General features: G+C 46.9%; 1 long non-coding RNA gene across 3 annotated transcripts in view; it reads right to left on the bottom strand.

Annotated features, from left to right (window-relative positions):
- Positions 1-7,217: 7,217 nt before the first annotated feature.
- The window catches only part of LOC102150293 (uncharacterized), an 83,006-nt gene continuing 66,382 nt past the window's right edge, over positions 7,218-23,841 (bottom strand). The window contains exons 3-8 of one of the 3 annotated variants that reach the window (XR_001378511.3): positions 21,385-21,529; positions 19,540-19,631; positions 18,524-18,652; positions 17,731-18,030; positions 17,536-17,588; positions 7,218-17,218 (exon numbers count right to left, since the gene is read on the bottom strand). This is a non-coding gene — a long non-coding RNA (uncharacterized lncRNA). Of the gene's footprint in view, positions 17,219-17,535; positions 17,589-17,730; positions 18,653-19,539; positions 19,632-21,384; positions 21,530-23,841 lie in introns of all 3 variants that reach the window. The other 2 variants (XR_011426619.1, XR_011426620.1) reach the window with 2 other exon arrangements.

Below are 23,841 nucleotides of genomic sequence, written 5' to 3'. Positions count from 1 at the left end.
CCGTCCTTCTCACCAGTCCCCCTGCCTCAACAGTGGTGGCCACTCCTCCCACTTCGCCCACCCGTTCTCCACAATGTAGCCATGGTAATCTTTCTAAAATGCAGTATGATCACGTCATCACTCTGATTAAACTCTTTGATGATTGTCTGTGGTTTTCAGTTCCCACCATGATACAGACCCACTGCCTCGCCACCTGGTCCTTGCCATCCCCACCTCCTGCATTCTATGCTCTCGGCACGCCTCAGGGCTCCTCCTGCCCCCACTGCCTGCAACACCCCCTCTCGTTCTTTACACTTGGTTAGCTCCTGCCATCCAGATCTCTGCTTGGATATGACTTTTTGGGAGACTTTCCCTGACCTGCCAGACCCGAGAGGGTCCCCCCTGTCGTGCTCCCACAGGGTCCTGGTCTTAAGCCATGGAAGTACCTCTCAGCTGGGTTTAATGACCTGGTTTTACAGCAGAGCTGAGGAGGGGTCCTGGTACAGACTACCCGGCCCTGACTCCTAGCTCTGCCACTTACAAGCTGCGTGTGCTTAGAGAAGCCACTTCAGCTTCTGAGCCTCTTTCTTTCCCTGTGAAGTAGGGCAGTACCAGCCTCTGCCTTGTAGGGTTACTGTGGGCCTCAAATGATTTAATGCGCGCTGAGTGCTGACTACAGCACCTAGCCCACAGTAAGTGCTACTAAGCGGCAACTAATACTGGCCTTGTGGCCTCTATTTGCCCCTTTTTCTGGTCCCCACAGGAACTGGGGCTGTTGTTGGAGATGTGAGTGTAGCACAGTGTTGGGACTTCCCAGGTGCTCAGTGACTCTGTTGAAATGAACAATCCAAAGAATGCATCAACAAGAGGAGGAAAAGCCAGGCATTCACTGCAGAGAGCACGTCAGGTGGGGAGGTGTGGGGCGGAGCATGCTCCCAGTGGGTGGGAACAGGAGCATCCATGTTGGACGACAGCTAAAGTGGCAGCCACAGGAAGGCTCCCGGGAGGGCCGCTGCCAGGATCTGGCTTTGACACTCTTTCTGAGGCACCAGCTCTGTTCCACCAGCCTATATTGGTCTTCTTGTGTTTCTGTAACGAAATACCACAAACGGGCCAGCTTAAACGACAGACATTTGTTTTCTCACAGTTCTGGAGACTGGAAGTCTGAGACCGCGGTGTGGCGGGATCGATTTCTGGTGAGGGCTCTTTTCCTGGCTTGTAAACAGCCACCTTCTCACTGTCCTCACGTGACCTTTCCCAGGTGTGTGCACAGACAGCTCTGCTGTCTCCTCCTCTTCTTACAAAGACACTAATCCTTTTGGATCATGGCCCCAGCCTATGACCTCGTTTAACCTTAGTTACTTCCTTAGAGGCCCCATCACCAAACGCAGTTACACTGGGGTTAGGGCTTCAACATACGCATTTGGAGGGCCAGTGGGGGGACACACAAACATTCAGTTCATGGCACGTCCTTCCCCAGCCCAGACACGCCCCCTCCCTGTTCACACACAGGAGAACAACCCTGTCTGCCCTAGCCTCCTCTGTTCTCCATCTGTGGAGTGGTGAAGCGGGAAAAGCATTTCATCATCTCTCCAGGTAGGCCAGCTGCTCCCAGCACCTCTGCTGGAGTGTGTGTCTCCAGTGTGTCTGCAGCCGAGAAGCCGTTCTTTCGACTAGAGACCTTATTAGTTGCTAATTGCTGAGAGAAGTAGGAGCTGGGCCTTTCAGCAAAAATCCCCCTTCAAGGGCCTGCTTCTGAACTCGCTTCTGCCTATTCAGAATTTTCCAGCCAGTTCCATTCTTTTAAGTAATTATTTACAAATTCGATTCCCAGGGATTTCATCATCAGAGTGCTAGCATTACACATGTAAATAACAACTAATTATTTTTTCAATAAAAGGCAAACCATTCTTCAAATAACCAATGTCATTAGGAAACTTAGAGACCTGTCACCCATTCTACCCACAACTGAGGGCGTTTCTCAGCACTTTGTCTCTGGTTGGAGCTGGGGAGGTACACCGTGAAGGGAACAGAAAGCCATGATGGATGCTCTCTCGTCTTAGGCTATCATTAAACAAACTCTTTTCAAACCATTTTCTCAATTCAAAATACTTGGCACTCAGTAAAAATAGGAAGCATTTATTTGTGGTTTCATCAGAGGTATAATAACCGCTTGTTCTAAAGCATCCACTTTTTCAGGAGTCAGTTAGGTCTCATGACATAGCCCTCAGGCTACTGTCGAATAGCCAGTCCCCCACCCTCCCCATAACAGAACTTCAATGTTATTTGTGTCCAGCAGAAAAGACAATGTTTGCCAGCCCCTCTGCAGCTAGGGGTGGCCCTCTGAGCTCTGCCCAAGGATGTGCAAGATGAAATGCGTGTAAGTGGGGCAAGAGCAGGCTTCCAGGACAGCTGCTTAATAAAAGCAGAAGGGAAGGGAGGGCTGCTCTTTTCTCCTCTTCCTCTTTTCTGCTCTCTGAAATATGGATGTGATATCTCAAACGCTGACAAATTTCTTGACCATGAAGTAATGATGAGAATTAAGCAAACCATGCGGTGGGGAGGTGGAGCAGGAAGACAGGAGGAGCCTGAGTCCCTGACGACTGTGGAGCAGCCACCCTAGGCCTCGGTTGCCTGCACCAGACTTCTTTAGTACGAGAGAGAGCTAGCCTTTATCTCGTCTGAGCCACTGCTCCTTCATTTGGCTGTGATTCGCTGTTCTGTGATATGCAGCCAAACCTAACCCCAACCAATGCCATGCTTCCCACAGTCTATACGGCCAGAGAGGCCCAGACAGCTGAAACACAGAGCTTCTTTACAGACAGCACGCTTGTTACTCTTTTCTCGATCCATTCAGGAATTATTTGCTGAGGTTCTGTTCACCAACCCCCCCACCAAAGGCAACTCTGTCCCCTAAGGTTCCCAATGCAATCTAGGATGTCAAATCAGTCCTGACTTTATTAAAATATTAGGCAACAGGTCCCAAGGAGAACGACTCTTCCATGCCTGATCTTTGTCACTGTCAAAACATAAGAACTGGATACTGTTTGATCTTTCCCTCTTTTTGAAGGCCTTAGGATAGAAATTTGGAAGAGATGTGACAGAGAAGGAAGTGTGTGTGTGTGTGTGTGCAGCGGGGTGTGTGTGTGTGAAGATGTGTGTGTGCACAGAAGCTCTCATACATGTGAGGATGTTGGGGGAGAGGAAGAGAGAGACGGAAACAGAAATAAAGTGTGACACTGCAGAAAAATGCAACTGAATTAACATTTCCTATCAAAAGCACCATGATTCTCAGTAACATTTATATTCAAGCACTAACTCATCTGCACTTAAGGGTTGTTAAAACTCTAACCACCCTAGCAAAAAATTTAGTATAACAGCTCAAATCCATATAATTTTATTATTTTCAATAAAAATGAAATGTTAAGTATATAACTAAAAGTGATTGAGTTTTTATGTTTATGTAAGACTCTTCACATAATTAGACTCACCCATCTATAAACTTCATTTTCAATACAGCCCCAAGTTTTGGTGTAAATAGAGTCATCACCATAATCTCAAGACACATCTATCCAATTCTGGGAAACACCCAAATAACTATGAATCTCCCAGAAAAAAAAGAAGTCATTTTTATATTCTTTTGATGATATTTATTACTAAGCTCACACATCTCAAACAAAAACCATATAAAAATTGCAATATATAGCATGAATAAGACCCACTAACATGTGAAGGTAGCTCAGAGTTAGTAATCAACTAGATCACGTCCTTTACACTGAAATCCCACGGTATATTTCAAGGGTGTGCTAATGGCCTCTGCCTGCGAGAGTGTGAAGCTCATGTTCTTTTTTCCAAAAACCAAAATGACAATAATTAAACTAGGCAGCTGCTGCCCCCAGTAATATGACAACCTCTCCCGCTCCCTGGAATTTGCTGGAATCACCCTGCTTGAGCTCATCTCATTTGAATTAGCTGTTCCCTCACTGTGCCCCAGCAATCTGGGTGAGTTTCCCATCTATTAGCTGAATTATTCAGATGTTTTCCCACAATGGCACTAGCAGTGCTCATAGAACTAGTTTCTAAATCAACAGCGAATTACATTATTGACAGTCTGAGCAGATTAATTAAGAAATCTGTCAGGAATGACGCTAGGAGAGCTGGCTCCTTTTCAAGTCAGATCCCCAGTCTTCGAGACAGAATCGTACCTGAGGAGATTTCAGAAGCGGAAGGACGAGCTGTGACACCGAATCTGGGGATGGAGAGAGTCCCTCTGAGCTGAAAGGTAGAGCCGGGGTGGGCTGGGGACAGAAAGCCATGTGCCACGCACACACACAGACACACACACACAGAGAGTTGCTGGCTGGCTTACATCAACCAATGTGCAGGGCTGCAAAAAATATTCTGTACGGAGTAAAGTACTTTTTCAACATATATGTATTGCTTTTACTCCCATGCACAGATTCCAGTGACAGGAAACATCATTAACTTGTCAGAAGAGTCTACTTCATCTTTTGGGCTTTTGAATGCCTATGTTACAGCGTTCAGGGTCTCAAGCTCCCAGAAAATAAGCAGCCTAGGAAACCCCCTTTGGTGCCTCACTATGAGAAAGCAACTTGTCTATCTATCTATTTTTTCTTCCTTTATAATAAAAGTCTTGTTGATTTCTCCAGGTAGTCTTACAACTAAATCTCAGCATAAATGCAAAGAAATAAATTAAGTAAGTAAAAGATTTGAATATCATAGTATTGTGCTGTTTGATTCCATTGATTTAATTCAAGGAAGTTTGAGAGCCCACTACATCAGCCAGTAATACTTTCGCAAATTGGCACTGGATAACACATTGGATCTAAAGTCTTAAGTCCTGGATTCAAGTCTGATCTCAGTTCCTTAAGTAACTGGGTGGCCCTGAGCCTGTCATTTCTCCCCCAAAGCTCAGTGTTTTCCCCTGTAGCGATCCCTGCCTCGAGTCTGCAGTGAGGACCAAGTGGGGAAAGGTGTTTGAAGGAGGCAATGGCGGACATTCCAAGCATGCCTACTATATAACACAAAACTGCAATATCTCATCTCATTTCAAGTGCAAAACAATCTTCCAAAAAGCATTATCTCTGGTTTAAGAATAGGAACACTGAGGCTTACAGAGGTGAAGTAAATATTCCAAAAGCACAGAGTTCTAAGAGTGGAGGCTGGGCCCTTACCCTCAGCCCAGTCGCTGGGCTCCCGTGCTGAGGTCGGGGTGCCCCGGGGCAAAGGGGTTGGAGCTGAGTCCCTGTAGGTGAGTTGGAGTTCTCAGGGAGGGCAGGAGAGGGTGTGGTGTGGGCGATGGGTTGGGAAGGAGGGTGTTCCAGGAGCCTATCTAGGGAGGAAAGTGCAGGAACCAGGGGGAGACATGCAGGTGTGTGGTGTGTCTGGGGACCAGTGAGTACTCGTGAACCCATTCCAAGCCAAGGAGCTAGGCAGAGGGTGCAGGAGTGATTGTGATAATAATACTAACCATGAGGACAACAATCACAATAATGAACACTATTGAGGATGACCGGGTTGGGTACTGTTCTAGGTGCTTTCTATGTATTAGTTAATCTAGTACTCATATCATCTCATGATAGACAAAGAAACTAAGGCAAAGAGGGGCTGAGTGACCTGAGATTGGTTGTGAAGTGGACTTTGAGAGTCTGAGGAATAAGTAGGGAATGTTCACCCTTTTTGGAACTCTCCATGAAGCCCTCCCCACGCAGAGTGTAGCCACAGAACAGCCTGAGATGACCATCAGCGGGACAGTCGGTGCATTCGCAGTAGGCTTCGCGTCACCTGAGGCTCACCAACAGAAGCTGGAAGACCATTTTCCTGGGATATTGCAAAGGCAATTCCTACATTTTGTCTCTTTTACCTCCAGATTCTGTGATTCCATGAGGCTCAGGACTGGGGTCAGTTTTATGACCTGATATTCTGCAATGTCCTCGTTGGTCACATCCAACCATCTGACAGAACCCAGGACAAAGAAGAGTGGAGTTTTTTCACATGTACACATGTATACACTGAAAAGAGTTATGTGTTATTTCTGCATGATTGGATTGCAGAAATGAGTGGTTATTATTTTTTCCTTATATTCTTCTATATTTTCAAATTTTCTACAATGACAACTTGTTATTTTGATAATCAGAAAAAAATAATCATTTCAAACAGAAATGATATGTAACTCCAAATGGCTAACAGAAAGCTGTGGCTGGACTGGCCCCGTGAACGAGTGGTTAAGTTCACACACTCCGCTTTGGTGGCCCAGGATTTTGCCAGTTCAGATCCTGGGCATGGACATGGCACCACTCATCAAGCCATGCTGAGGTGGCGTCCCACATAGCACAACCAGAGGCACTCACAACTAGGATGCACGACTATGTACTGGGGGACTTTGGGGAGAAGAAGAAGGAAAAAAAATATTGGCAACAGATGTTAGCCCATGGCCAATCTTTAAAAAAAAAAGAAAAGAAAAGGAAAGGAAAAGAAAGCTGTGGCTTCTGGAGACAGAAAAGCTGTGACGCATAATGGAAAAAGCACAGAATTAACAAGTCACAGTCTTGCCACATCCTGACTGTCATACTTGGGGCAAGTCATTTAACCTCTCCAGACCTCATTTCATCATTGACAAAATGGAGTTACAATATTACTCAGTAATTTCACTGGATTTCTGAAAGAGTCAAACTGATGATGTATGTTAAGGTGCCTTGTATAAAGTAGAGGCATCCATGTTGCCGTTACTCTTGTTGATGGTGTAGTATTCATATTCGTGTTAGTATTATTGATGTAGACGTAACCTGGACACTCAAGAACAAAACATATTTACAATTTTTCTTTATATGAAAATGTTAACACAGATGGTATCCATTTTTTAGGACTGTTATATAGGAAATGAAAATAAACTGGGCCCCTTCTATGTGTTTGAGTTTTATTGGCATTCATTAGCCTATCCAACTGCCTTAAAACCAATCAGTTACACTAAAAGCTTACCCAGGGGTATGGAGAGAAAGAAAATAGTCTCCCCAGATCATTCTTCCCAGTTTTAAGATGAAAAACTACAGATCCTTCAGGCCAGACGGGAGAGTCCTTCTGCAGGAATACACTGGCTGTTGAGAACTACCATCCCCACGGCAGCTGTCCTTGGTCCTGACATTTTCTTTGATCTGTCCAACAAAATCTACTCACCCTTCGCAAGTGTAACCCTTTTTCAGAAAACCACAAAACAGTCATTTCAAGTAATTATGATCTTATTATATTAAATATTATTTATACATAGACCTGAAGTATAAATTACTTTATAACCCTACACTCCAAATTAAAATAAAACATATTGTGAAGACTCTTTTTAATTTATGACCCAAAAAAGTGTAGTTAGGAGTAGAGTCTTCCCATTTCATAAACGATTTCATAAATGAAAATAAGAGATTTGTCATTAAGCGGTATTGATGATACCCACAGTGTTCATATGTTTTTCAATTTCATTAACCTTTCAAATTAGGTATTCATAACGTGTTAATGACAGCATAACACATCATTACATTATTCAATGTAATTTCAAGGACATTATGTATAGTTGATCATGTTAGAATCTCTTGTCTTTACAGCTGTTAGAAAACATTATACTTTCCAAGATCATTAGGGATGTGTGAATACCAAACAGCTAAATCTATGACTCCAATAATAGTCCCTGCTTGACCTTGAATTTTGATCAGGGTATGACTAGGCAGTTTCTACTAGTGAAGGGTTAAGCTCCCTTGAGTGTTTTATACATGAACTGGAGAAACACAAAGCTGACGGAGAGCTTGAGAATTTGTTTAATTAAATTCCTTGCTTTCAGATTGTCAATGATAAATTGAATTATGTTTTAGCAATAGTCACTCCCCCTCCACCTTGGAGTGGAGCATACATTCCTGCCCCACTGACTATGGGATTAGCCAGCTGCTTGTTCTGCCAAAGGGATGTGAGCAAACATGATGGAAGCAGAGGTTTTAAATGTGTGTGCATGATTGGCTTGTTCTTTTGTGCTCCTGTGCTCCAGCACGAGAAGAATGTGGCCCAGGCAGCCACTTCCCCTCTAATGTGGGCCCCAGAATGAGACTCATGGAGCAAACCTGAGCCTGCCCTGAGCCTGGGACCAAGCCTGGCCAAGATATGAGATCAGCAGAACCTGAGCCAACCCGCAGACCCATGTCTGCAACAGATAAATGTTTGTTACAAGCCACTGAGATTTTTAAGTTTTTTGTTATACAGCATGATTAGGGCATTAAAGGACTAATACCATGGCAGGGCTCTTGAAGTGCTCTGTTTAACTGCTCATTGCTGCAACAGGATCCTGGGACATTCTGAGGTTTGATTTCGGAAGAACACAACATTTTTGTCTCTTTCATTAAAATCTTGGCACTGATACCAAATGATATTGGATACATCACTTAATTTTGTGTGTGTGCTTCAGTTTCTCATTCATTCGTTCAGTAAGTCAGCCAGTCACACGATCACATTTTTTTAAGTTCTTTCCACGTTCTGGAAACTGTGCTAACCATGAAGACAAAATGGGGAATGAAATAGACGAGGTTTTTTTAACTCAAGGGACTGACATTCTATAAAATGGGTATAACTCCTGGTCTACCACCCTCATGAGATTGGAAGAATGAAATAAGATCATGTATGCGAAAGTGCTATGAAAGAGTTGAAAGCCTTGAGCACACACGAGGGAATCTTACTTTGAAATTCAGCATTTTTGTTAGTTAAAAACGTAGCACAAACTTTAAAAGATCTACAAACTTTCTTATGGTAATATTTATCTACAACTCTGAAACAGACATTCTCATCTTCAGCTTACAAGAAAACAGAAATCTTTTTTATGCATCATATACTGTCTGTCTTTGGAATTAACTGGCTTCTGAACCTTGCACAAGAAAACTAGGCATCCCTAATTATTAGAGAAAAGATGAAAGAATTTTTCCCTTCCAATTTCTTCTGATTTATTTATATTTTTCAAATTTATGTGTATTGATTCTAATTTTCTTCACTTCGGCAATTACTTAGTAATGAGGTTTAGGATGGATGCGTTTTGATGGCAGGACTTTGTAACTGGGTGTCAGTGAAAGGGAAGATGGTCCTAAGATCAAAGACAGTAGAATCCTAGAGCACGAAGGCACCAAGGCATCGCTCAGTCCAAACCTTCACCCACATGTGAGGAAATGTACACCCAGGGGCTGAAGTGATGCATTTGGGAAGAGCAAGAACTCGCAGCCCCCTGCTCTTGCTTTCGGAGAAGTTTCAGAAAGCTCAACGATCGGCTTAAGAAAACTTAACAAGCAGGTATCTGTCATCTGTGATGCCCTGTTCTGGGTTGGAAGCTATCCAGAAAGTGTTTCCAGAGTCTCTAGGGGATCAAATCCGCTCAGACATGCAGCCCCTGCCGCGGAGGCACAGTCTCCTTTGGAAGTTATCAGATGCTCCTTCCCTTTGAACCGAGACTCAGCAGTCAGTGCAGGCCCTGCAAGGCTCTTATCTTGTTTCTCGCCATTGGGGTGGTTTGATTCATCACTGACAGGTGCTGCCCGTATCTGCTCCTTCGCTCTGCCTTCTGTGGGAGAAATACAGCAGCAGCAAGCGGCGATGGAGCTCCCTCTGTACTTTCACTATCTAGCGACTTTGCTTTCACTCTCTGCTGGCCTGCCAGCCATTCTGGCTCAGTAAAAGTAAACTAACAGAAACTACTCTCTTGCCTCTTTCCACGAATATTACTGCTGATCTTTACAGCCCTTTGCGGCATCTATTATTATTCCCCTTTCATAGAGGAGGAAATCGAAGCTCAGAAATTCACTTGCCTGGGGTCCCACCATCACTAAAAGTCTGAACCAAAATTCGCATCCAGATCTATCTTCAAAACATTTCTCCTTTGCACCAAAGCACACTTTTTTTTGTTTTCAATGAAAAAAAAAGCACACTTCTTAACAGCAGCAGCAGATCAGCAATTACAAGAAGGAGTTTTCTGGAGATGAACCCAGCTGATCCTACTTCTAAAATTCACAAATACCAAAGGGAAGTTGAAAAATTACAACTGGGAATTTCATGTGCATTTCACTCGGCTCTATAGTATTACCTATACTGATAAAGACCTTCACATTTCCTCTAAAAAGCAAATCAAAAGGCCCTTTGTAATACCTGAAAATCACCCAAGATTGTGTCATCTCATCTCCCAGCCCTTACAGCTGCATCCACAGCTGCCTAGAATTAAACTGTGGTTATCACAGTTTAGCAAAAGGGATAAATCTCAGTAAGCTACTGAAAGAGTGAGTTAGGCAATCAACTCCAGTAAAGTTAAGAAAAAAAGGATAGGTAAAACCCCAGATGTTATTGTAGGTGCCAGTGAAAGCATGTTCCTTGAGGCTGAGAGTGGAGGTGGGGTAGAGAGCCACGCTGCATTTGAAGACCATGGCCAAGCTCAGCCTGGGCCATAATTAGGGGCGGGCGTTTAGTTCACAACTGCAAAGTGCTTTGAAGGTGAACGAGCCTCATAACCCCAACAGCCTCCTGGAGTGCCCTGATGTTCCCCTTGGTGGCTGCCACCTCTGAGCAGTGGAAGGAGCTGACCAAAGGAGCCACCCATGATGGCCACAACCTCACCCGGCCCTTGCGCCTCACTCAAGATGACCACACATCCAAGGTGGTAAAAGAAGTCCTTTTCCACATCAACTTAAAAAGAAAAGATACTAACAACAGTTGTGCTTCCACTGCTTAATGACAGGACAGCTTCTCCCCGTGGGGAGTGAGTGGCGGGGCTCAACCACACCGGTCAGCAGATGTCAGCGGGACTCTCTCACGGCCACCTTCCTCACAGCTGCTCACACTTGCCAGGGAGCAAACCACCACATTAGGACATGGGCTCACAAGAGGGGAGACATGTCTGTGGCTTCCAGAAAGGCACCACAGACAGGCTGACTGGACTGTCCACGTGCAGGACTTCAGCCACCCTCCAACTTGGGTGCTACCACAGCACTTCCCGCATCATGGGAGCCAGCACCCTTGCACCTCGGGTGGATGGAAATGTCTCTCGGAGCTGGGCTGTTCTCTTTGCACCTTCATATGAAGCCAAACCTATTTGTCAGTTTTCACTTCTCCTTTGGCCCATTAGGAAAGGCTGGTTGTGAGCGGTGACACCAGCCATAAGCTTGCTTCTTGCTGCTTCCAGCCCGGAACCTTCCCCTCCTGGTAGAACCCATTCACTGTGGCTTCACATCTGTCCTTTCCTCTTGGCACTTCAAAGGTCAGCTGTGGAAGCTTCATGGTGAAAAGAAGGTGCAGGTGCTCCTGGAAGAAAGAAAAGAGTGGAATGCCCTTCAGTGCCGCACAGTGAAAAGAATATGGGCTTTGGCATCGGGCAGACCTGGGTACAACTTCCAGCTCAAGACGTTCGTCCTCTGGCTCACCTCGAGCCTCGGTGTTCTCACTGTAGAATGCCAAGGAGTTCAATCAAAGAGCTTGGGCAGAGTTCCGAGTGTCTGGAAGACACTCAATAAATGGTAACCACTGTTGGCTATTTTAAGAGCTGTCAAGTCGGAGAGGGTAGACTTGTTTTGAGTAGCTCAAGATGATAGCCAACATTTATTGAGTGCTTATTATGGCCCTAGCCTTGACTTTATTTCATTTAATCTACTCAACAATCCTATGGGGTAAATGTTGTCATTATCTCGATTTTCCAGAAGATGATGCTAAGGTCCAGAAAGGTTGAGTAACTTCCCCAAGATCACACAGTAAGTGCTGTGACGCACGTGAAGACAGTCTGACTGTTGAGGCCACCGTCCTGAGCACTGTGACACACTGACTCCTCCAACAAAGCTGGTGAGTCAGTGTTTCCATCCGAGACTCTATCACCCTGTGGTTCGTTTTTGTTTTGTTTTTCACCAGGGACGCTGGAGTGGAAGAAATTGTACAAAGGATCGCGAATGCTGGAGTAGAAGCCCAGAAGCAGCAGTCAGAGAGGGGCCATCTCTGCAAACTGTGAGAGCCCAGCAACAGCCACCGTGGGGCTTGAGGCAACTCAGATTCTCTGGAGGGCAGAGATGGAGGCAAGGCTTGGACGCTCCTGCTTTCCTGGACCACTGTGAGGGCAGAGGGGAGCAAGAGGGGCAAGGAAGGGAAGCAGACACAAGGTGCTGACTTGCCAAGCAGTCCTGCTCTACCGGCCACCAAGAGGCACTAAGGGTCCCCATGCCACGTGGGACATCTAGAAACAGCTGCACAGAACAACCCAGCCCAGGACTGGCCCACCCAAGGGAGCAATGTCGGGGGGTTGTTGCCCCTCCAGTCCTCAGGAGTCACAACCACACCACAAGCAGTGAACACCTACACTTCCCAGGGCGTCACCTGGCTTCTCCAGGTAGCCTCAGAGCCTGGCCTAGGAGAGGCGGAGGTCAGAGCCCCATGCCTGTGCAGCCCCAGCCCCACCCCAGTGGGGATGAGGGGGTGCAGGGAGGGCAGCAGCTGCCTCGCTGATTCCTGAGTAAGAGCCCAGGGGTCCAGGAGACAAGTGAGGCCTAGAGAACTCAAAAGGTGCTTAAGATCGTGTCTACCTCAGGTCCCTGGGGCCCTGAGAACACAGGGCAGGCAGGGAGGCTGGGCCACGCTGTCGCCTGGGGCTAATTTGCAAGTTTGGAGAGGGGCTCAGTCGGACATGTCCAGAGTCACCTGCGCCCCCAAGGCTGTGGAGCTAGACCATCGGAGCAGCACAGGCTGTTCATGCTCTTGAGACCAAGAAGACCCAGCGCCCAGGGCTGAGCTGGCACCATCCTGACCACCGGCTGCGGAAGGCCACTCTTGGGAGATTTGGTGCAAGGAAGGGGGCTCTGGCCTCGTACCTGTCCCTGCCTCTGCTTGGCTGCATGCCCCTGGCTGAGGCCTTGAACTTCCATGCAAAAACAGTCCTTGTCAGGCTCTGCCAGCCTCTGGAGACTCAGTCTCCTCCCCTGTAAAGTGGGATGAGGACTCAGCGGGTCCACTGGGGCTACTGTGAGGACCGCGGGAGGGGGATGTCAGACAAGCTGCTTTGCAGACTGAAGCTTTGCCCCCTGCAGGATTATTCTTAGTGCGCAGGACAGGCAACCGTTCCCTGAGGCCTGAGAACAGGGAAAAGTCTCCACCGCAATGGCCTCAGTCCTTGCCCAACACTTCATGTCTGAGGGAAACAGAGGCCAGCCCTTCCACAGGCTTCTTCCTCTCCCAGTCCTACCACTTATTGCACTTTGGGAGGGGGCATTCCCTGAACCCACACAGCCCTTCAATGGGTCCTGGTCACATCCTTAGGAGGCCCCATTTGACTGTGCCCCCCTGCTGCACCTCTCTCCATGGGGGCAGAAGTTGATGGGGCCAGGAATATGCGCCCACCTCAAGGGGACATGACCCCACCGACACCATGTTCTGGGTGCCCAGGACCCGAAGATTCCTGGCCTAGATGTCACCAAGCCCACTTCAGGGCCTATGTTGCCCCTCCCCAAAGTCTTCTGTCCTCCTCAAGGAAATCCGCTGTGTCGTGTCCACCCGTGAGTCCAGGGAGGCCAAGGCCCCCATTGTGGGTGGTGACAGTGGAGCTGGGATGCATGGGCGGGGGCACCCACACGCAGCAGGAGGCCCCTGGGAGGGCAGTGAGCTCCAGGGAGGGGCCGCGAGAGGGCGGGGTGTGGAGAGGAAAAGGCTGGGGAGAGGCTGGAAGCCAGCTCTCCCTCTGCGGGCATGTGCTGGCACTGAGCCTCAAGGAGTCTGAATTCCAGATTTGAAGCTGGTCCTTGAGGTCAAGGCAGGAGGAGAGAAACTACTTCACTCAACAATTATTAAGCTAAATGTGTCGTTTTAAATACTAAGATCTTTAATATTTGGGCCTCCATTTGAACTCCTGCCCTGGATGCCTGCAAATTTTCGGGGCCATGTTCTCCTCTTACTGAACGTCTTTCAGCACCTTCTGTTGCCCTGTGCTGCAACATATGCCCAATGCCTCATTTATCCTCAGGGGCAGGAAAAATGGAGAGGCAGGCAGGAGAGGGTGGGCAGGCACAAAATTCTCCTAGACTTTGGGTATTTCCTTTTCCTCCACTGTGTGTTTGTCCTAAGGCATTCCCTTTGCCTGGCTGATGAAAATAACTGTTTCTGGAAGGTGGCTGTTCCAAAACAGACCCTGGTATTCACTTGTTCACTCATTCATTCATTTATTCAACAAATATTTGTTGAGTGTCTGCCCTGCGTTGGGCACCCGACTCTGTAGGTACAGCAATGAAGACAACGGGCGGGAGACACTGCCCTCACAGAGCTTGCATTCTATTGGTGGAAAACACACAAGACGGTACTAAACTGAGTGGCAGGAAGAGTGCCCACCACCAGCAGTGATGAGCGCCCACCGTGTGGCACGCTGCTCATTTCACAGTGTGGCTTCCTGAGGCTCACGGGAGTTAGCAAGGTGCCCACCTGCAGCCGCTGAACTCCTAAGGACCAAGCTGAGCTGATGCCGAAGCCCACGTGCTGTCCATCACCAGGTCCCTCGTGTGTCAACGATTCGTATCCATCCTAATAATAATATTAATTCACTAATCTTGGCTTGAAGATATAACGGCCACTTCCTTTGGAACAATATTAGGAACACGCAGCAGATGAAAAAGAAAATGAATCAAACACCACCCACAAAGATAAGCTGGCACCGTGATCGACAACGGTGGAATTTTTTTTTTCAACCCTGATAAACAGGAAAAGAGTTTTGGTTTCGAAAATCAACCGATTTCCTTGCTGTAGCGTATCTAGGTTGTGTATCGAAGAAAACAAACATAATTCTGGGCACAGAAGGGAGATGGAATATTTCCGCACTCCACACTGGGCCAGGCTGGCTTATTCCCAGACATAAAGAATTCTAGTGTCCCTTTCTCAATAAAAATAAATAAAATAAAGCAGTTCAACCCCGATGGTGAGTGCCAACAAATGTTACAGAGCAGTGGGGAGCGGGTGGGTGGTGTGAAAATGTTTCGCAATTGCTAACAGCAGCCCTGTTGTGAAGCAAACAGCTGGGAGGCCAACGCAGGTGTGTTAACACAGCCCGGCCGTTCCCACCACCCCTCCCACTGCCCCGGGTGCTGGCCAGGATCTCGGGGCCACAGCTGACCACAGAGAGACTCGGTCCAGGAAGGCAGGCGTAGGGGACAGATGCTGCTCGGCAAACGTCCCTGCAGGAGTCACAGTCCTGCTGCCGCCAGGCAAACCCCTGGGCCTCCCAGCCCAGCAGCTCCTGTTCCACCCACGCCCAGCACCCAGACCAGAGCGGGGGTCAGAGGCTCTGCTACGTGACTGCTTCCTGTTGCAGAAAGGTTGACAAACAGCTTGATTTGGTTAAAAATACCAAATACAGGATGAGGCCAGACAGGCTTTGTCAGGAGTCTCAGAATTCCCTTGTCCCAGCCCTGGCCTGACTCTGTGGCCTGGGGCAAGTCAGCCCCTCTGAGCCCCACATCCTCTTCCTAGCTGTGAAGAATCTAGATAATGCACGTAAATGCCTCGGAGCAGCAGCAGGAAGGGTGATGGTGGTGTTCTATGACCATTTCACAGGGGTCCCAGGCAGGTTTAGGGAAGAACTTGAAGAAATTCAATAAGATGTACACCTCTCCCGTGATCTTCAGAGGGAAGTGGGTGAGGGAGCGAGTCCCCCCCTCGCTTAGTCATCTCTCCCCCAACAAGCGACCTTGGACGACATTTCAAGTTCTTTATGTTTGAAGGGTACAGAATTTTTTTCCAGGTAAACTTTAGTTCGGTCAAAGGGATGAAAAGAGTTGATACACAGAAAGCACTTGGCATTCTTGTGATCATTTTTTCATGCTAAAGACTGTAAGTTCATCAAATGATGCAAATTTTAAAAGGACAACGAATGGACAGTCTGGATGCTTTCGCTGTTGTTCATTTCGCAGGGCTTACAGGTGACAGCCCCTTTTCTTCTCTCTAATGCAAAGTTTCTAAAGCCAGACCAGTCCAGGGGGTCCTGGGGGCTCTTGAAATCGTGTGTGCCCGCTCTCCTCTCCTCGTGAGGGATGCATCGCTCTCACTAGCATCTCAAAAAGGTTATTGACATGGGCCACCCCTCCAGCACCAAAGGGAATTAAACACCTGTTTTTTGAAGACCGACTAGACACCGTCCTTCAGTTCATCTTCCAGGAACCCCCCAGTGAGGACTGACTGTCTTCCCACATCCCCGTTCCCGACTCTCCCTCTGCCATCCCTTTGCCTATTTCGAATGCATCATTTTCTCAAGGGATCCTTTCTCTGAGAATAGGTGCTGGGACTGAACCCAGGACGTGGAGGTGGGTGAGGGAGTCATCAGAACCAAAGGAGCAGAGTGCGCCTGATGGCCGGAGGCAGCGTCCTCCCTGTCTGCCCTCCCGCCAGGGACCCCTCCCCAACCGCCTTGACGCTGCAGAGGACTTTGCTGGGGCTGGGAGAGAAGCCAGCAGCCAGTATCACTTTTCATTAACTTGTTCAGCGAAGGAGTATTTTCTGGGCACCTACTCCAGGCCCTGGGACGAGGCACAGCCGAGGCAACCACGGGAGGCGCTGGCCGGCCCCCGCCCCTTCCCACACAGGCCAGAGCAAGGATTCCTCTCGCCCTCCCGTGGGGCCTTCACGTGCTGAGCCCGCTGTGGGCTGAGCGTCAGACACAGTGATGCTCACGCTGCTGAGAGAAAACCCAAGAGCTGCTAGCTGGAGAGGTGAACTGCACGCATTCCAGTTTGACTTCAATCCCTGTTTGCAAGTTCTCTGTGCTCCTTTGGATGCACGAGCATCCCAGCCTACTCAGGGAAGTCCCAAGTTCACTGGGCCTTGCTCTGGTCTCCAGCCACAGGAAGTGGCCATGGGAGCACCCATGAAAGGACCTAGATGGTGACCAGTGCCACTGCCAGTTCTGGACTTACAAGAATCCTCACTTTGTCACTTAACTACTAGCAGTGTGACCATATCTCAGTTACTTTACTTACCCTCTCTTGACCTTGATTTCCTCACCTGTAAAAATCAGGATAGTTCTATATTCCTCTGAGGGTTGTCGTGAGGATTAAATAAAATAGTTAGGTAAAGCGCACCCGGCATATAACAGGTATTCCATGCACAGTACGCAGTGTGATTTCGATGGCACCCTTGTCTTAGCATCCTAGCATCAGGATGGGAAGCATCCAGGTGTTGCCACTCTGCACTTGACCGAAGGTCCCTGATACGAAAGAAGAGAGTGCAATAGTGCTGGGTAAACCAATAGGAGAGTGAGCACACACGTTGCAAGCGCTCTAGGCAACAGTGCAAAGCCGGCTTGGTTGTGGCTACACAGTTGTCAGAAATGCCCCAGACAGCTGAGGCTCTTGGCTAGGAGACAGGCGGGCTGTGATGTGCCCTGGAATCAGGCTAGTCCATAAATGATGCATCAAAAGCAGAGCAAGCTACAAACTATGGAGCTTCAGGCCACAGAACATCTGTGCAGATGGAGGGACCTCACCAGGCAAGGCAGCCCCAGCTGTGCAGCTCCCTACTCACGAGGGCCGTCCAATGGTGCGCCCCATACAAGCCTGCTCCATGGACGCAGCTCTCTGGGTTACACAGAAAAACACACTTATTGTGACCTTTAAATATTTAGTGTTTTATAGAATAAAAAAGGCACACGATTCCCCAATGGCAGTACTTTCTTCAGTCTATTATTAGGGGATGTGAGGAAGGAAAGGAAAATCCTACCTCCAACTCCTAAAGGTGAGCCCTGTGGGAAAGGTCACTGCCTGGTGGTCAGAGCAGGTGCCAGGGCCTGGCACTTGGGGTCCACACTGAGCTCTCCAGGGCCAATGTTCTCACAGAATCACTGTTCTCTCCATTCAGAGGATGCCATGCGGTGGATGTGGGTGATGCTGTGCCCAGCATTCCTTCCCGGGGACCTTTCCTCTTCTTATCTCCACCCAGTCCATCATGCAATGTTTCAGCAATTTCAGTCTCAGAAATGAGCAGGGGAGGAGCCTAGTACATGGGAGCGGGGCAAGGATCCTGAAAATAAGTAAATATCCTGGTCTGTATAATGTGGACACCCAGCAAACATTTAACCCTCTGCATCCAGACCCTGCCTGAGGGATGCTATGCAGACGCTCCATGATCCACTAGGTGCTTGGTGATCACTAGGTGAGCTGTGATCACTAAGTGATCTGTGATCCTCTAGGTGATTCAAAATGTGCTAGGCACTCAGTGATCCACCTGGTGCTCAGCGATCACTAGGTGAGCTTTGATCCACTAATTGATCTGTGACCCTCTAGGAGATTGGAAATATGCTAGGCACTCAGTGATCCACTTGGTGCTCAGTGATCCACTCAGTGCTCTGTGATCTGATAGGTGATACTTGATCCACAAGATGATCCTTCAAAGAGCTTTATGGTTACAATTGTGGGCCTGGGATGTAGGCAGCAAAATGGAATCTTGCTCCACCACAGCGCTAGCTATGTAACCTGGGCAAGACATTTAACCTGTCATGGCTCAGTTTTCTTACCTGTAAAATGGGGGAGAATGAACCGTACCTCCCAGGGTCACGAGGAGGACTGAATGAGTCACTGTCAGTGAAGTGCTCAAACAAGGCTGGCACCGGGGAGGCACTGTGTGGTTTGCTGTATTTTTGGTACTGCTTTCAAGGTAAAATGAAACGAAAAGACTTAAGTGCAAACTGCTAAACCCTTAATGCAAACTATTATCGTTATTACTATTATTATTTTATTGAGAATGGGAAGAGAGGTGTACATTGCTACAATATAATATTGTATTTATCAGACCACACTCCCCCCCGAGACAGGATCCTGAATAGTAAGGAAGGCAAAAACTAGTCCAAACTCCATGCCTGTTTCTGTGCTCAGTCCTCTCCTATGACTACTTTCCATAAAATGATGTCACTCATCAAATAGGGAGGCGCCTATCAAAATTCTGGAAGTCATTTAGAAAATCCAGTGTAAACTGACACAAGACGAAATTTCCCAGCGGCTGAACCAGCGGGGAGTCTCCCCTGGTCCTGAATTTCCTCACATTATTGAAAATGCTCCTTTGTTCCTATTCCCCTTTGCTACCCATTGAAAGGAAAGCAAACTGGGTCATGCATTCAACCGGAGAGAGAGAGGCTGCCAACAGGCCGAGGGGAGAGAGTAGTTCTCTGGCGACAGAGATGGCCTCTCGAACCGCAAGTGGTAAAAGAAGCAGAAAACTCCGCCTCAGGGGCAGCTGTTTTGAGGGCCGTCCTGCAAGCGCTTGTTTCAAAGAGGAGCAGAGTGTAGAAAAGCAGTTACCAACCTAAGACCGCAGAACCCAAACTGCGTTCAGAGCCCTGTTGACAATTTTAGTTCCAGGCAGAGCGGGGGATGGAGATGGTTATCTGTTGGCAGTGTGGTCAGTGGTCAGCGTCACACGGGTGCACCCCTCGGCCTTCTGTGCAAGGGACTGCTAACCTAGGGCTACCACGAAGGAGCCCAGAACACTCGGGCTGACCCACAAGCAGATAAAGCAGAAATAGCAGTTGCTCACGTGTGTGTCACCAGTGTCGCCGTCTCAACTGTCATGCACACTCCCCGGAAAGACAAGTGCTCATCCACCAGCTTTGCGGCCTGAAAATCATGCTGCAAAGTGGGCAACAGTGTTAGTAATCAACCTCCTAACAGACAGAGAGCCATTTCCCTCCATCCACACAGACTCGCAGTGAGCTTCCTGAAGGAGGGAGCAATGGATCACCCATTGCTCTGGCCCCCCCAAAATAGTCAAATACTTTACACAAAGTAGATGCCCAGTTAGGTTTGTTAAATAACTCAACAAGTGAACAAGAAAGAATCCCCAGCTGAGCTAAAACCCCATCGAACAGATCAACAGTTCTCAGACTTTTTGGTCTCAGGACTTCTTTGCTCTCTTAAAATCTGGGAGTCCTGGGCCATCCCCAATGGCCTAGCAGTTAAGTTTAGCGTACTCCACTTCGGTGTCCCGGGTTCGGTTCCCAGGCACGGACCTACGCTGCTCTGTTAGCCATCACGCTGTGCTGGGGGCCCATGTACTAAAAATAGAGGAAGGTTGGCACACATGTCAGCTCAGGGCAAATCTTCCTCAGCAAAATTCTATAACGTGTGAACGCAGAGTGGTTACTCACTGTTTTGAAATCAGAAACCATATTTTAAAAATTTCAGAAAGCTGATGAAGTGATAGAGACAATTCCTGGTCAATACACATTCTCAACCACAGGGGACGTCCCCTGGGGCAGGCATCACTGCCTACTGGTGCACACATCCTGGCATACACACAGTCGACGTGTGTTTGTTGAATTGCCTGTTTAGTATAGGTATTACATATATGGTGTATACTTATATAGACACATAGATTGGCTTTGATTTAAACGCATTTTTTCTAAATTACAGTAGATCCATTCTGAAGGAAAACTATAATAATCACTATGTCTTGTAGAGCCATGAGAAGGTAATAAGGGTTCTGGTAAGTTTTCTTTCTCTTTAGCTAGTTTAGCTATACTCACTGTTATTATCAATAGGTATCATACAGTGAGCCGTTCGGTATGCCGGGCTCATTTTTAACGTGTTGATGACTGCATGTACTGCTTGCTGGTTTACAGCATCCTGATAAATTAGCAACAAACTCACGACTTCAGGCTAAGTATAGGAAAGTAGTTTAGACAGAGAAGGAAAAAAGACACTCACACAATTCTAAAATACAAAAAAATATTATCATTTCACCAAAACTTCTAAGGCGGTTTTCCTGAAGAATGTTCTTCTGGAACACCAGCAAGTTTCCACAGAACTCTAAGATCCACCAACACATTGTCAGATAAATTCCTAGGTACCAGAGGCTGCCAAGGCAGAAGGCGAGAGGGAGCAGAGGTGATGGAGAAGGCCAGAGGGACTTTTACCAAAGAGGAGAGAAGAGACAGGACAAAATGGAAGAGTCTTGTCATATTGTAAATAAGCCATTTATTCACAATTCTGAGTTCATGTGAATCGACGCTAGGTATGAGGAATAAGAAGAAAGAGAAAATTGGGACTCCCAAATAAACACTGACAGGCATTTCTTGAACGCTCCCAAACCTAGAAAGAAAATTAATTAGACCTTTTAAAAAAAATTCTCAGATTGAAAAAAACATCAAAAAAAGTCAGCCTCCATCTCTTAACATCGAGCACTCAGGCCCCTCGCTGCTATCAGCCTTCTTATTTCAATGTCATCATTCTTTCCTTTGTCTTTCTCTTTGATTCAGAGATTAGCCGAGCATATTAATACGTATGTTTCCCACTTCCTGCCCACAAGCTTTTATCTCAATTTCTTTAAGGTCTCACAACGAGACACCGGCAACTTCTCTAAAAACCGATACAATTTTCCTACCCAGCTGTCTGGTAGTCACCGCTTCTTGTCGCCTCTGGATGCCACAGTGCCTGCGTTCCTTCAACAGCCGTTGACCGAGCTTTGTTCTAGGCACCGAGGATTCCGGCTGGAACAAGGCAGACCAGGACCTTGTGGACCTTGTCTTCTGGTTGAAAGAGACAGACAATAAACAAGGAGACAACATTAAGATACTTTAGAGTGTGATGAGTGCCCTAAAGAGAATAATGCAGGGTAATGGGCTAGATTAGAAGCATCTTAGGTAGGACAATCAGAACCAGAATAGTGAGAAGGAATAGGCTATGTGATGACTTAGGGTAAGAACATTCTAGAAGGAATTGAAAATACAAAGACTTTACAGGAGGAACAAGCTTCGCACGTTCAAAGAAAGTAAAAGGGGGCTAAAATAGCTGAAATACAACAACACTGAGAGGAGGGAGAAAAAACAGGTGGAGACCGGATTGCAGACAGCTTTGTAGGTTGTAACAAAGAAAACGAAATTTACGCTAGGGCAGTGGAAGATCTTGGGAGTAGCTTAAGCAAAACTGTGATAAAGTGTGACATGCTTTAGAAAGTTTTGCCTAATGCTCTTATGAAATTCACAACCTGGGCCCAAATTCTGCCTTAAACAGCACTATTGCCATGCAGAACACATGCAGACAGAGAAGAGACTGTTAGAACACCTATTAGAAATTCTATTTTTAATAGATTTCTGATTCTATCTCCCCAAAAAAATACCTCTAGGTTCATACTTGGCTTGGTGTATATTAAAAATCTGTTTGGAAGCAAACTGTTTTTAAAGTACCTTTGGTTTTAATTAGTTTAGCATTTTAATGTTAAGAAAGGATGAGAAACCTTAATAAGAAGCATTTTCCATTTGGGTGTTTAAATCTGTACCATAATGTTACATTAAAATCATTTCTGGTGTGTTAATTAATAAATCTTAGGAATATTGCAAATGTGAAAGGCCATTGTGACTCACCAAGCTTCACAGTAGCTCATTCCGTTTTAAAATTCTATTAATCCTTGTTACAAATGACAAGATCGTTTAATTTCTTAAATGGGACATTTTTATTACACATAGAGTCCTTCATCTAAGTGAATTTATTGGCTGTGACAGTCCTTAAAACTCGTTTTTGTTTTTCAAAATGCATTTTGTCAAATATTTTGCCTATGTTTAATTTCATCCATGTTTAGACCACAAATAAATCTGACCATCCTTCTCCAAGGCTCCACCCGGGGAGCTACGCCGAGCTCCGAGGCAACGAGCAGGAGCGAGCAGGGTCAAGCCCAGGGTGGGCGCGAGAGTCTGCCCTCACCCCCTGCCCCGAGGGGCCGCATGGAGACGCACTTTCATGCACAGAGAAGGTCTTTGCTGTTTTCGCTTGGACAGCTGCAGTGCGACGGGCAGAATAAAATCACCTGAAAGGTTAAGGAGATAAATACGTTGATATTTATAGCAATTTAGGATCCACTGAGGGGCTTGAGTGGGGCTAAAGAAAATCAGTGTTCTCCAAGCCTGATTTTAAAATATTACAATATTTACAGTATTATTCCTGAAGGGACTCCTTGGCGAAAGGCGCTAAGAGTTGCATTCGCTTTTGTATTTATCCCAGTCAGAGACCAGGCGTGTTCAGTACAAAAAGGAGCCAAAAGTTCATGGATGCAAAGCCCTCAGAGCAAAGGCAAGTCATTGAGCAGTTTGCTCGGCTCACGAATTTCCTGGTCGCTGAAGTTCAATCCTCCCATTTTATAGCTCTTCTACCATCGCAGGGGCTGCTGCTATTGATGCAGAACGTGTTCTGTTTTCTGGTAATTTGTCTTATATTCATTTGTCACCTTGTTTAATCCTTACTGCAACCCACTGTATTATGGTGATAAACATGTAACACGTGGGGGAAACCGAGGCTCAGAGAGAACGAGGCACTTGCCTCAGGTAACACAGGATTCACACACAGGTCTATCCGGATCCTTCCGCTATGTGCCATGTTGCCTGCTGTGCCAAGGTCGGTGGGATTTGAGGTGAATGGTGGCACCGAGCACCTCAGCTCATTCAGGAAGGCCATGGAGAGCATCGGCACTGGCAGTCCCTACATCAAAACGGACCAAAGCCCAGACTGCAGTGTCGGTGGTGAATTGAAGAAGGCCACACACTCCTTGACACTTCCCTCACGGAGAGGTGGGTCCTCTGCCCTCCCCCTTGGGTCTGGGCTGGCAGGTGGCTCCTTTGACAAATAGATGATAGTGAAAGTGATTCCAGGCAACAGTTGTCAGAAAAAATGCAGGTCGCCCAGTTCAATTTGAATTTCAGAAACATAACTCTTTTTGTGTGAGTACGCCCCATGCAACACTTGAGACATACTTATACTAATAATTATTGTCATTTATCTGAAATTCAGATTGAACTGGGCATTCTGTAGTTTTATTTTCTAAATCTGGCAACCTTATTCCAGTTCCAAG

This window comes from Equus caballus, chromosome 15, assembly GCF_041296265.1.
Source record: "Equus caballus isolate H_3958 breed thoroughbred chromosome 15, TB-T2T, whole genome shotgun sequence".
Classification (NCBI taxonomy): Eukaryota; Metazoa; Chordata; class Mammalia; order Perissodactyla; family Equidae; genus Equus; species Equus caballus.
This window is presented reverse-complemented; position numbering and strand designations above follow the sequence as displayed.